General features: G+C 33.6%; 1 protein-coding gene across 12 annotated transcripts in view; it reads right to left on the bottom strand.

Moving 5' to 3' along the window:
- LOC145975977 (uncharacterized) overlaps positions 1 to 12,613 on the bottom strand; it is a 97,430-nt gene that overhangs the window by 26,102 nt on the left and 58,715 nt on the right. The window contains exon 1 of one of the 12 annotated variants that reach the window (XM_083106759.1): positions 7,047 to 7,429. The exons of 9 other annotated variants lie outside the window; for them this stretch is intronic. The gene's annotated coding sequence lies outside the window, so the exon portion shown is untranslated. Of the gene's footprint in view, positions 1 to 7,046; positions 7,430 to 12,613 lie in introns of those variants that run through there. 2 more of the 12 variants (XM_083106758.1, XM_083106770.1) reach the window with 2 other exon arrangements.

The raw sequence follows: 12,613 nt of genomic DNA, 5'->3' as shown, positions 1-12,613 counted from the left end.
ATTGATTTTTCAAAATTTCTTCTCAACAAGAGTAAAAGAGGAGAAGAAATCTCTCTTGTTTTTGAAGATACTTGGAAGTGTCATTTCTTTAAGAAAATATAGATTTTTATCATTGCACCTCTCTTTTTCAAATAAAATAATATCTGTATTAGTGTGAAATTAAAAACGAATGTTCTCTGCGAGATAAAAGTAATCAGATGCAGATTATTTTGTCATTGACCTTGTTATCTTCCGACGCTTCTAGGAAAATCGTTTGCCGATTATTTGAACTCAATAATTTAATCTTATAATCAAAAGTTTATTCTTTGTGTAGTTATCGATTGGCGAGTGGCATACCAGATAACGCAATATTCATTCAAAGCAAATGCGAATATTGCCTGCTATTTTACCCGTGTACCCGATATACATAATACTATCATAATAATTTATCGTGATATAATTAAAGCGTTAATTGAAAAAGGAAAATTATTTAAGAGACGATATTTCGTGTTATATAATAATGTCTTTATGCAATGATTCTTTTATGAAACCTCGTTAGATTAAATTCCATGTATTTTGATGTAAATTTTGAAATTTGAGGAAGATTAATAATATTTTGATTTATAAGATTAATAATATTTTGATTAATAATTTAATTTGCGCCTTTTTCTCAAAATTAAATAATCGAATAGCAAATGAGTCCTGTTGAATTCCATCGAATATTGAATCAATTTTCTCCCAGCCAAAATGTCATTCTATGGAACAATTGTAAATTCGCAGAATGATTTGTGAATGCCCCTTGAGAGTTAAGGGCCCTAAGCGACCGCCTATCGATAAATCTGCCATTGAGCGGTGCGAATGTATAGTATGCGCGTTGCTTTCCATTTATAAGCCACTTGACACAAATCGACATGTAACGTTTTAAAGATTCAGGACGACAGCGGATCGAATCGTCTGTAATGTAGGTAACGCGCGAAACCACATTGATAAAGGTAGATACGGAAATCTCGCTGCCATTGTGATCACGTTGAACTTTTTAGATTTTTTCGCACGTACAATTTAGTTCTACCTCGGTATAAATATTTTTCCGGTCACGTCGTCATTTGTATCATGACGTTTCAATATTCGACATTACGACTACTCATAATCATCAGCTGTTTCGAAAATGAAACAATTAAATAGCGACAAAATAAAGAAATGTGTCAGTTTTTCATGACTGTATTAATTTTAAATTTAAGCTGGCACAATCATCGCTTTTAATGAGAAGCGAACTTTTTACCGAATAAAATTTTAATAACATTGAAACAAATTTGATATTGATTCTCTCTTAACGAAACTGTCGAAGCGGGTCATCGGTATCTTCTCTTTTACAGAACTTTCCCAATTTTTTAAGTTTCGATATTACGTATCTTTTAGTAACTAATAATTCTTATCTTAAAATCTCTTCGTCAAAACATACTTGAGAATCAACTTGAAAAACAACTTACAAAGTAATATCATTTATAATTAAAAAATAATATTTAATAAGAGCTTAACTATTGACTAAAAAGTCATCTCGACATTTTCATTAAGGAAAGATTGAATTCAAGATGTTCAGGGAACACCTGTCATTCAATTGTCATCTGATAGAAAAGTAGGGCACCTTTTATAACCGGAGGATATCTATGAGAAACTCGCAGTTATTTCGGTCGCTTTAACACTAAACCTCTATAGTCCGAGCTTGATGTGTCTCTCGCTTTCGCGATATTTATTCTCCTCGATATTCAACGTCAAATAATCCATAACTTTCCCATTTTCTTGGTAAAAGAAGTAAACGTGACGTGGCATGGAATCGATATGAGGTCGGATTTATAGACTTTCCGCAAAAGATGCGGGATGAAAAATGAGCCACGAGGAACGTCCCACTGTACCAAAAAGTCCGAAATTTTTTCGATATTACGATTCTGCATCTCGCCAAGATTGACACTAAAAGAGGGAGAGAGACGTCTCTTTATGCCGCATCTTGCCGTGATCCGGTAATTCCCTATCCTTGTCTATAAAGTGGGAATATAAGGCGCGATAATGAGCTCTATCTTAGAAGCCGAAGAATGAAGTTATGCTGATACCTCTCCGTTGAAAGTCGCAGGCAAAATTTCGCGATAAATGCTGTTAAAATTTCATCAAAATTCTTGTTAAAATTTTACCTTCCAAACGTATCCCTTTCAAATATAAATTTGATGGATCTCTCAAAGAGATTTAATACAATCATATTTATAATTGGATTAAAATATAGGCGTGCATCTCTTCTTTCGTTTTTCATTTTTTTATTATATTTCATTTTTTTTTTAATTATACATTCTTCACATTACATCGAAATAATTTGGATGTACGAATATTATAGACTCACAGAAATTTTTCAGGGGAATTTCGCTCGTGTAAAATTCAATTATATCTAATAAAAACAAAGGAATTATATTTAATAAGCAAATAAACGAATAACTTTATTTACTAAATATATATATATATCTATTTTTTCATTATATGATTTTAATTCAAATACTGTAAGAAAATAGAAATTTTTCAGCAATAATCGGATCGAAAAAAACTCGATACGCGATTCGAGAATTATATAACAATGCTATAATAAAGCAGGTCAAAAAATAACCTCGTTCTGTCGAATTAAGAATCGCGAATATTCTTATTCCACTCCGTAGCTAAGAATAATACACGAGATGAGAGTCACTTTTAATTACTTACATTCTAAACTCATGCTTCGCGATATTGAATGTGCAATTATACCGATATGAAAATTTCACGTATATAAATTTTAATCTTAGAATTAACAACTATAAAATAAAGAAAACCGTTCAACATACAATTTAAAAAATATCCGAATACATATAGAAAATATTTGATACTAAAAAAAAAAATTTTAAAGAATTTTTATCTCCAGAAAACGTGTTTGACGTATATAAAGATCGTATTTTAACCACGTGCGGAGCATTTCATGTAAATTATTAACAAAGCCGGGAGCCCCACGTTGTCTCCCTCGTGTGAAAAAAAAATTTATTAAAGTGACAAAATATATTCCTCAAATATAAACGCCATACAACGTACGCTTCGCACAGGACGGTTAAACGAGTCGCCGCGTTTACGGCATGACAACCCGGGGCACGGCATACGAGGCGGCCAGAAGTGCATATCAATTTATGGAAATAAGAGAACACGCCTCGCGCACACGGCGCGTGGTCGCGTCTCGCACTAGACGGTTTTGCGCGTTGATGGCTATCTAATTTGGCATGCAAAGCTCGGGAATAGCGTCACGCGCAAATTAGGTTTTAGCCTAATTCGCGAAAACCAAGTCGGCCAAGTCGGTTAGGTTTCCCCGGGAGAGGTAACGAGATCCGACGAGAGTCGAAATTTAGATATGTGTGTAGGGTCCGACGAGCGGCCTGAATCGTCTTAAGAAAGGGAGCGAGGGTGAATTGCATTTGAGCACAGGGCTCTTCGCCGAATCATCGAGCCAGTTTCCGTCCGTGGATTTTTCTTTGACCCACTTCGAATCGATTCTTTCTTAGTAAAAATTTCACGAAACTCCAATCTCTTTTCTCTTCCTATCGCGGATTCTTCCTGCACGTATATGAAAATTGCACGAGCATTTTCATGGAATCGGATGATCGAATTCAACAGGTTTTTATCGAGCTCGATTATTATGCGGTACAGATGCAGCTTACTACGTCGTAATCCGTCAATTTCCATGCTACGCTAACGGCATGGCGAATAGGATTAAAGCTAAGGACACCCCGGGGAAAAGTGCAGAGCACGTAATGTTATGAGTGATGCGAAGTCGATAGTAAGTACGTACATAAGCGAGCCAGGTATATAAGCGCACCGCTTCTTGTTTATAAGAAATTCTGTCATTTTTCTCAAATTTCCGAGCCTTGCCTTTAAACTTCCTACCTTTGATCAAAGTGACATTACTGTAAAACTAGTACAGCGAGACTAGTTTCTCTCAACAAGAATATAACTGGATTTTCAATTAAGCCTATCCTCTCCTAGATTACGAATACAGGTTTACGAGGATCACCGATTTACATCGTGGTCTTGTGACCAACATGTTTCATATGCAACGTCTCAATACCTTGACACTCTGCCGGGACAAACCCGTAACGTAAGTTAGTAGAGCGCGTTAGTAGAGCGAGTTAACGAGCGAGTTGGTAAACGAGTTTTTAAGTGAAAATGCAATTCGCGGTATTCGCGCCCTGTCGTCGCTACTACGTGTCGGCCACGTCGACTCGGAATGAATTAGACCGGAGCGGAGCGGACGGAGCGGGTCTTTCGAGCGGCTCCGGCTGTCGACAGTGGAATTTACGATTCGTCTGTTGCACGTGGAAGCCACGAGAGAGGACGAACGGTAATTTCGCGGCAGCGGGATACTTCCAAGGACATTCCCTGTGGCGATCGACACGGCAAAAGACACACTAAACAGGAAAATCAGATTCAACGACCGCTACTTGTCCGCCATCGCTTCGGTCATTCTTCTTCCCGTGAAAATACGTGTTGTTCGTCATCTTTCAAAATGTAAAAATTTTTCATCTACGTACGAACAAATTTTATTATTAAATTAAATTTTGTACGACAGTGATAAGGTTTTTTCTCGAATGATATATAATATGTGTATCCGGTGAATATTCTAAACGCTCTTTCTAAATCGCCTCAAGTTTGGAAAAATAAGTCTGAAAAAGTGGGTCAAAGCGTTTACACTACACGTGATGTAGTTTTCAAAAATTTGTCCCTGTTCAAATCTTGAAATATTAAAATGATAGTATGTATTACGTAAAAGGATCGAAGACTTTTTCTCTCTATACTCTTATTATTGTGTCATTTAAAAACTTTCCTACTCGACTATTATATTTTTATTACATATAATTTATAATATTATATATTGCTATTATTATTCTCATACACAATTTTATATTGGAATATTTTTTCTCCCATTCATATCATTATTATTTTTAGTATTACTGGAATTTTTTTAAAAAATGTATATATATATTTTTAATTTTTAAATCATATGCAAAGATAAAAAGGTTCAAAATCGATTATTTGAAAAATATCAAGCACGCATATATTTTCGAATCGAAGAATTTTCTTTTTTAGCGTGCCAAACGTACAGGAAGAAATTAAACTTTCGCGAATGGAAGCCGATCAATTTTGTATCGCGCAAAATTATCCGGCACGACTTATCCACACAGATAGCATGCTCCTCCGTGGGGAGGACTAATATGTCTCATCTCTACTTTCTGGCTCATCAAAGTTACATGTATCGCGATTCACGATGCATTCCTCGTACAGATTCTGGAAATATAATTCTGAATAACGGTTGTTTCAGTTTTGTTTCCGCAAACGCTAGTTTGACTTCAAATCCCAACAAGAATACAATTTTGTAAGCTTATATCAAATGATAGAATTATACAAAAGTTTCCAAAATTTCCCAACTTTTCTAGTTATCCAAATTTGACTTCTTTCTCTCTCTTTTCCTCGGATAAATTTTAATACAATCCATTAATGAATTATTTAAAATCTCTATCTCATTGCAACTATGTTAAATAAACATACGATTTTATTTTATATTATAAATATAAAAATAAAAAATAAAAAAATACATGATTTTTTATTTATAATATAAAATGAAATAAAAATTAATACTCGCGTATAAATATACAAAATATGCCTAGAATTTATTTAGTAAATAGGCAATATTTTTTAAAAACTCATCGTGGGATTCTCTCTCAAAGAGACTTGGTTTTAAATAAATAGATTTATGTAGACACGATACTCTTTTAATTCGCTTTGAGAGATTTGATTCCTTAAAGAATATCGTTCAAAGGAGCGCTTCCTTAATTGCCTCGAGTGATGTAATAACAGTCTATCCGCACTTAATACTTATACCTATAATGATAAGTATCATTATACGGCGTAGGTAAGAGATGCGCTTTGCAAAATCGTAACTCTATCGAACTTGATAAAGCTATTTCGATGATATAATTTCAAGTTCTGCATCAGGCTCGAGAGAGCTGTCTACCGCATGATAACGTAATTTGAAGTAGTGTAAATCCAAGTTAAGCCTCTGCGCGTATGAGATAGTAATTTACATCTACATCTAGTTATACGCGTAAAATGTACTGATGAATAATTTATGTAAACAACATCTGCATCTCTGTTCAATGTGTAACAGCGATTTGTTTTTGAAGTATTCATGTGTATGTGTGTGAATAAATTGATCTAAAAATTAAGAGTGAAATAAATAATAAAGTAAAATATATAAAAATTAAAATTATTATTAAAAATCAATGTAATATCTTCTATAAAAGCTTAATTTTTAAGCATAATTTCCACAAGTCCTTAAAAAGAATCCGACGTTGAATCTTTCATTTAGGAAAAAAAGTGTTGCTTTTTTTCTTTTAAATTAAAGTTTATATTCCAAAGAAATGAATAAAATTTAGAAACTGCAATATATTATTGTATTTTGAAATACAATTGGTTACAACGATGCTCTTTCATTGGAACGACTTTATGCTATTTCAAAAGATAACAAGGTTACTTTCTTCACTAGTTGCGAAAATACTGTAGTTCCAAAGTTTTTCAGATTCGTTTCACGGGGAAACGAATAGTGAAGAGGTCGAATAATGTTAAGAAAATTGAATTATCTCGTAGTTAAAGAAATACTAGCTGCTATATATAAAATATAGTCTATATTTAAAATTTTGACATTTAAAAATAATCTAAAGATGATATCAATGATTTAAGCATAACTTAAGCAACACATCAAATATTTAAAAATTTCTATCTTCTTAGATCTTTCTACATCAGAGTTTAGAATTTTAATTCATTTAAATGCCAGAAATACAGAATTTACAATTATATCGTTAAAAGTAAATCTCATACATTTCATTATAATATCATTAGAAAGCAAATTACAAAGAGCTTTCTCTTCTCCTCTTTTACTAGCTCTACTCTACTTTCCCTCCTTTACTTTAGATGAAATTCTGTATTGCAAACGATAAGAGCTATACTTCGTTACTCACTCAGTAATGCGCTCATACGAGGTCTGCGCGGAGTCGACGAACTTGAAATTCTAAAGATAAATTCATTTCTAAAAACGACGACGCGCGCCCTCGCGAAAGTCGCGAAGACGACGCTCGCTCGCTCGCTGGATTTGCCGGAAGCTCGATCAGCCGCGACGATTCAATAAAAAATTCGCGACATCGAGAGACCCAAGGGTGATCTCTTCTTGTCTCGGAATTTCGAGATAGCGCCGTGATTTAAGATCTGATTTTTTTTTGACAGCGCGCGAAAAAAATCGCGAAAAAATCGAGTCGAAGCTCGCGATCGCGCGCCAAGAGAGTCGCGCCGATCAATCGGCGAACTGTCAACGCGCGAACTGTCAACTTTCGCGGTGACAAGACGGCGACGAAGAGCAGAGACGTCGTGAATACACCGCGTCGCGCTCGTCGACGAACTGCGTGGCCGAGGTGGCCGCATCGCCTCGCGTCACGTCACGTCGCGCGCATCGCGCAGCGCGCACCACCCCTGCCACTGGCCCTAAATCCGCTTCTACCCCTTTGCACCGCGTTGTAGAACGCGCGCAGTGTGTGTGGGAGACCGAGAAGCGTTCTGACAAAATTAGACTTCTTTTCGTCATTTCTTTTCAATCTTGTAAATGCATGAAATTCAGAAATATACGTATATATTGAAAACAATCAAATTTATCATTTTTTAAATTTCAAACTTCTACCGATAAGGTATTTATTAAAGTACGATACTAGAAAAATTTTTTTCAAAATTTGAGATTTCTCTCGAAATATGTACCTATAAATATAAAAATGTACCTATAAATATATTTTAAGTACTCGTAAAATTTCGAATAAAATCTCAAATATACGAATCAAATATATCAAATTTTTTTAGAAATAAACTTAATCGTCTTTTAAACTAAATACTGTCTCATTTATTCATTTAATTATAAATTAAATAAACATTAAATATATATCTATTAATCTTTTTCTTGTATATACAACTAAATTATTATCATCTTAATTTTCAATTTATAATCGTTATGATAATTTCGTAATCATCGTTGTCCTTATCATTGATCGTCATTTATAATATTCATTACTACATTCTTCTTCACCCTCTTTTCCACTTTTTGCTCCACTTTCCTTAAATATCTGAAGTTCCTTAAGTAAATATCGTATCTCTTGGGAGATAACTTTTTTCTTTTTTGTGAGAAAAGATGCATACTTGATATTGCTAGGTCTGATCTTATAAAAAAAAAAGTTTTAAATCTTTCAGTATCGCATTCTATATCTTTTTTCTGCGTTTTACATTTTAGAATTTTAGATTATACTATGAGAAATATTACGAGAGATTACGTCGAGACATTTTTCTTTTCGAATGTAAAATATTTCCATGATTATAATTTTTTATTATTACGATCATAAATATGTATGTAAATATTTTCATATTTTATTTTTTCATTTCAAGAGAATCGTGTAATCATCAATGTATCTTTTAAAATGGATGCAACCTAAAGAGTAATATTCCGCATTGTGAATTATAATCCGTCATTTTTGTATTGTAAATTTCGCTTATATTTCTCTCCTTCGCAAACGTGAAAATATATTGAAATCAAAAAATAAAATAAAAATTGAAATTAATATCTCATAAATCCTTAAAATTCGACGGGATCGCAGTAAAAATTATAAAAAGCACTTGCAGGTGCGAGTCGCGCGAACGAGAAAAAAATACATCGTCGAACAAAAAGATTAAGCCTTTAAAAATGATATAATCTGAGCGAATATCGGTGAATTTCCTCGCGACGAAAATGCCGGAAGCGAACACCCATTTCCCGTTTTCGCGCGCGCGTTAATTGCACACCTTTGTTAGTTTCCAATCGCACGTGCAGCATGGATATTTTTTCTCATGCGAAAGATGGATAATGTGCACGTGCTGAACAAGACAGAGTACGAGCTGTGTCCGAATAAGCGATGCGGATTAATTATTATCTAACGCGGAGCGCGATTTCCTGTTCTCTCGAAACAGTATATTTCGCTAATATTCGCCGATGACAATTTTTCACGGTATTCTGAGTTCACTGTATATTAATCATTAATGCTATGTCGGATCGGTTCAATAATTGGCATGATTAATTATTGTTATATGATATAATTGTTATGTAATATGTTAACGATATTCAATTAATCGACATACACATTATTCTTGATAGCGACATAGACATTAATTTTAATGTCTATGTCGCTATCAAAAATTTTCGAGCAACGATGCATTTTTAGAGATTAAATAAAAGGTGGAAATTTGTCGATTTTTCTATACATTTTTTTATTTAAAACGACACATACTAACATACAGAATAATATCGAATAAGAATCTGGCTATTTCGAGGTTGAATTTCAAACTGTGTGCAATTCAGACGCTGATTCGGAAGAAAGGTCAGGCACGGGGGGACTAAAAGCAGGCGGACGTTTGCCAGGAGTTTGTTAATTATGCGCTCTTTACTTTCTCATGGCGGCAATTGGAGAGCTGCCGCCGACGAGTGTCGCGGACGACGGAAAGTTCAAACGAAGAGTCAGGGGATAGTATAGCGCAAGACAGAACTAGAGAACTTCCGAGTCCTCTCCAATTATGTTGGTTGTAACCAGCGAACTCGACAAATGCCCGAGAGAGAGTAAAAGATCGCTAGTTAAAACGCCTTTTAAATTGCGATCATTACGCGAGAAATGATCGTTACGTGTCATTTTATTTATATAATTACTATAAATAACGTGGAGGAACTGTACTTGTGCAAAATATATAATTATTACGCGACGATAAAACAAAAATATAAAAATATAAATAAATACAATACATATATGCATATATGTATACATGTATGCATATAAGGATAGTATTTTTAACAGTGACCTTTTTACGTCGCGTTTTTTTTTTGAGAATAACTTTTTTCATCTCGAGTACTTAAAATGCGCAACCATCGCAAAATCTACCATTGCATCTGACTTCGATGTATTCGTTTTCATCCATTTTGCCGATATTCCGTCGATTTAAGTCTACGAAATAAATGTATCGTAAAATCAATCACGATCCGCAGTAAATATCTCTTTGAGTGATACGTGGAATAATATAATATACTTCCGCTGCCCTTTTCAACCAAAAAAAAAAAAAAAATATATATATATATATATATATATATAAATTAAACTCGAAAACTCCTATTCACTTTATTCCCTTATATTATATATAAAAATATTACAATATTATTGTTTACTCGTTACGAAGAAGAGTTTTTCCACAATAACAAATAAACAATAATATATTAAACAATAATATGTTATTTCTTATAGTTATTTTAATAATATGTTATATATATATAAATGTTATAACATATTATTGTTTATTTGTTATTGCGGAAAAACTCTTCTTCGTAACGAGTAAACAATAATATTGTAATATTTTTATATATAATATAAGGGAATAAAGTGAATAAGAGTTTTCGAGTTTAATTAAGGTTTTTGAATAAATATTTGAATTAATGAAATGAAAATATTTATTCAAAAACCTTTACAAATTAAAAAAGTATGCATTAAAATGTTAATATTAAATAATAAATACGATTATCACATATATTTGACGAAGATCAATCAAATCAAAAATGAAATAACTTTAAAGTTCAGTAAATTATTTTTTCATACGTGAAAATTCTGTAAAATATATTCTACTATCGGTTAGTTAGAAACAATATGATATATGATATGATAGAATCAATATGATATAAGAATCGATATTCTATTATTCTCTAACAATGAGCTATGAAATATTCTTATTATTGTGTGCCCATCATTTAAAGTTTTCGTAGCGGTCGAATATACAAAATATGCTGCCGATAAATCACAATTACGTATAAAGAGCGAGATCTATCTCATTAACGTCGAGATGATTTATCGATCTAGTATATCTTTTTCCCGGCAAAGTAATCCGCATAAAAAAGGTACTTCCACTCGCCGGAATATGTATGATCCTGTTTTCTCAAATTTATAATCCGACATTTGCATGCGACGCTCTCTCTTCTCCCTAGTAACAAGTGCGCTTTTTGCACCTGCGTGAGACCACAAGGATGCGGTAAAATCGAAATATCGTAGCCGGATTACGTTCCCCTGCGGTTCCCGTATTTCAACCACGCGGTCCGCTCGGTTCCTATCGGAAAATAGCTCTCGTCGCCGAATATACCGTCTGAATTGAAAATGTGCTGCTTGATATTGCTTATGCATATCTAGAGAGCATTAATTTATCGCGATGATTAAAATTTTATCTCGGTTTTATTCAGATCAATGTTTTATTTATGAGCGTTATCTTAGGGATTGAAGCAGAGGAATATGATAAAGAGACTTTATCATATTCTGCTTCATTTGCGCTACTATTTCGTTAAACATTTTTTTATTAGAAAAAAAAGTTATAGTCGAGAGATATCATAAAGATATTGTATTACATTCCGTGACTCGCGCACAAATAATGCTTTAATAAAAAGAGACGCTACAAATTCATTAAAAAATGGACGAGATATGTAAAGACAATGGGATATATATATATTTAATGCGATTTTTTAATTTAAAATATACATGCACGTGAAAATATATTTTAGTTCTTCTCTAGAGAGAGAAAGAGAGAGATCTAGTTTTATGAATAATCTCAAAGAAGAAGTGATAAAATGTAAAATCTGTAACACGTGTACATCTGTTATGTAACGATTAGTGGCAGAATTTTTATCGTCCTTTCCATCGAAACATTTTCATTATTTTTTTCGATTCCGTATCGTAACCGAGGCGATACCAATGGGACGAGAAGATCCTTTACCGCGCGTTCTCGGTCTTAATTAATCGAAATCAGTGAGTAACAAGTACGGTCATTCAGATGGGAACAGTTCGTTGCTCGCAGCGGGAGTTGCTCGGCAACGAGCGTTTTCCTGTCCACATCTGTGACACAAAACAGCCTATTCGAGCACGTAGGTCCATGCGACCGCTCCACTCGAAAGGGCGTAGATGAGCGAGTGGAGGGTATTTATCTTGACTTGGATTTAAGCTCCTTTAAGCTCGACAAAAAATACACGCGAATATAAATGTACAAGAGCTCGGGGTATTGAATATTTAATGGAAAGACTGTTGTGTATCGACTCACAAGGGAAGTTCGGCAAGTCGAAAATTCAAAAAAAATCTGAAACTTGGCATAATTTTAGAGTAATATATCCTAATAACGAAACCATTTTTTGTTGGTGCTAAAAAACGGATTTAGGGGTATAACCAACCGCTAGAAAATCGATTTTTGCGTTCCGAGGTCGTTATGAAACAGCGAACAAATAAGTGTAGTAGGCAAATAGCGTGCGTCTTTATTTTATTTCTCAACAACTAATTTCCGCAACATAACTGTAATATTCATGGTTGAATTTGGCGTAACACATAAGCTTTAAAATATATATAATTTAAAAATGTTTTCAAAATATAAAAAATATTGAGTGGTGGGGGTATTTTGAAAAATTTTATCATTTTTAAAAAAATCCAAGTACGCAATTGTAAAGTACATTTAA

The sequence above is a fragment of the Camponotus vicinus genome, unplaced genomic scaffold (genome assembly GCF_025532165.1).
Source record: "Camponotus vicinus isolate PSW18456_S1 unplaced genomic scaffold, iyCamVici1.0 SCAF_8, whole genome shotgun sequence".
In the NCBI taxonomy this organism is placed as follows: domain Eukaryota; kingdom Metazoa; phylum Arthropoda; class Insecta; order Hymenoptera; family Formicidae; genus Camponotus; species Camponotus vicinus.
This window is presented reverse-complemented; position numbering and strand designations above follow the sequence as displayed.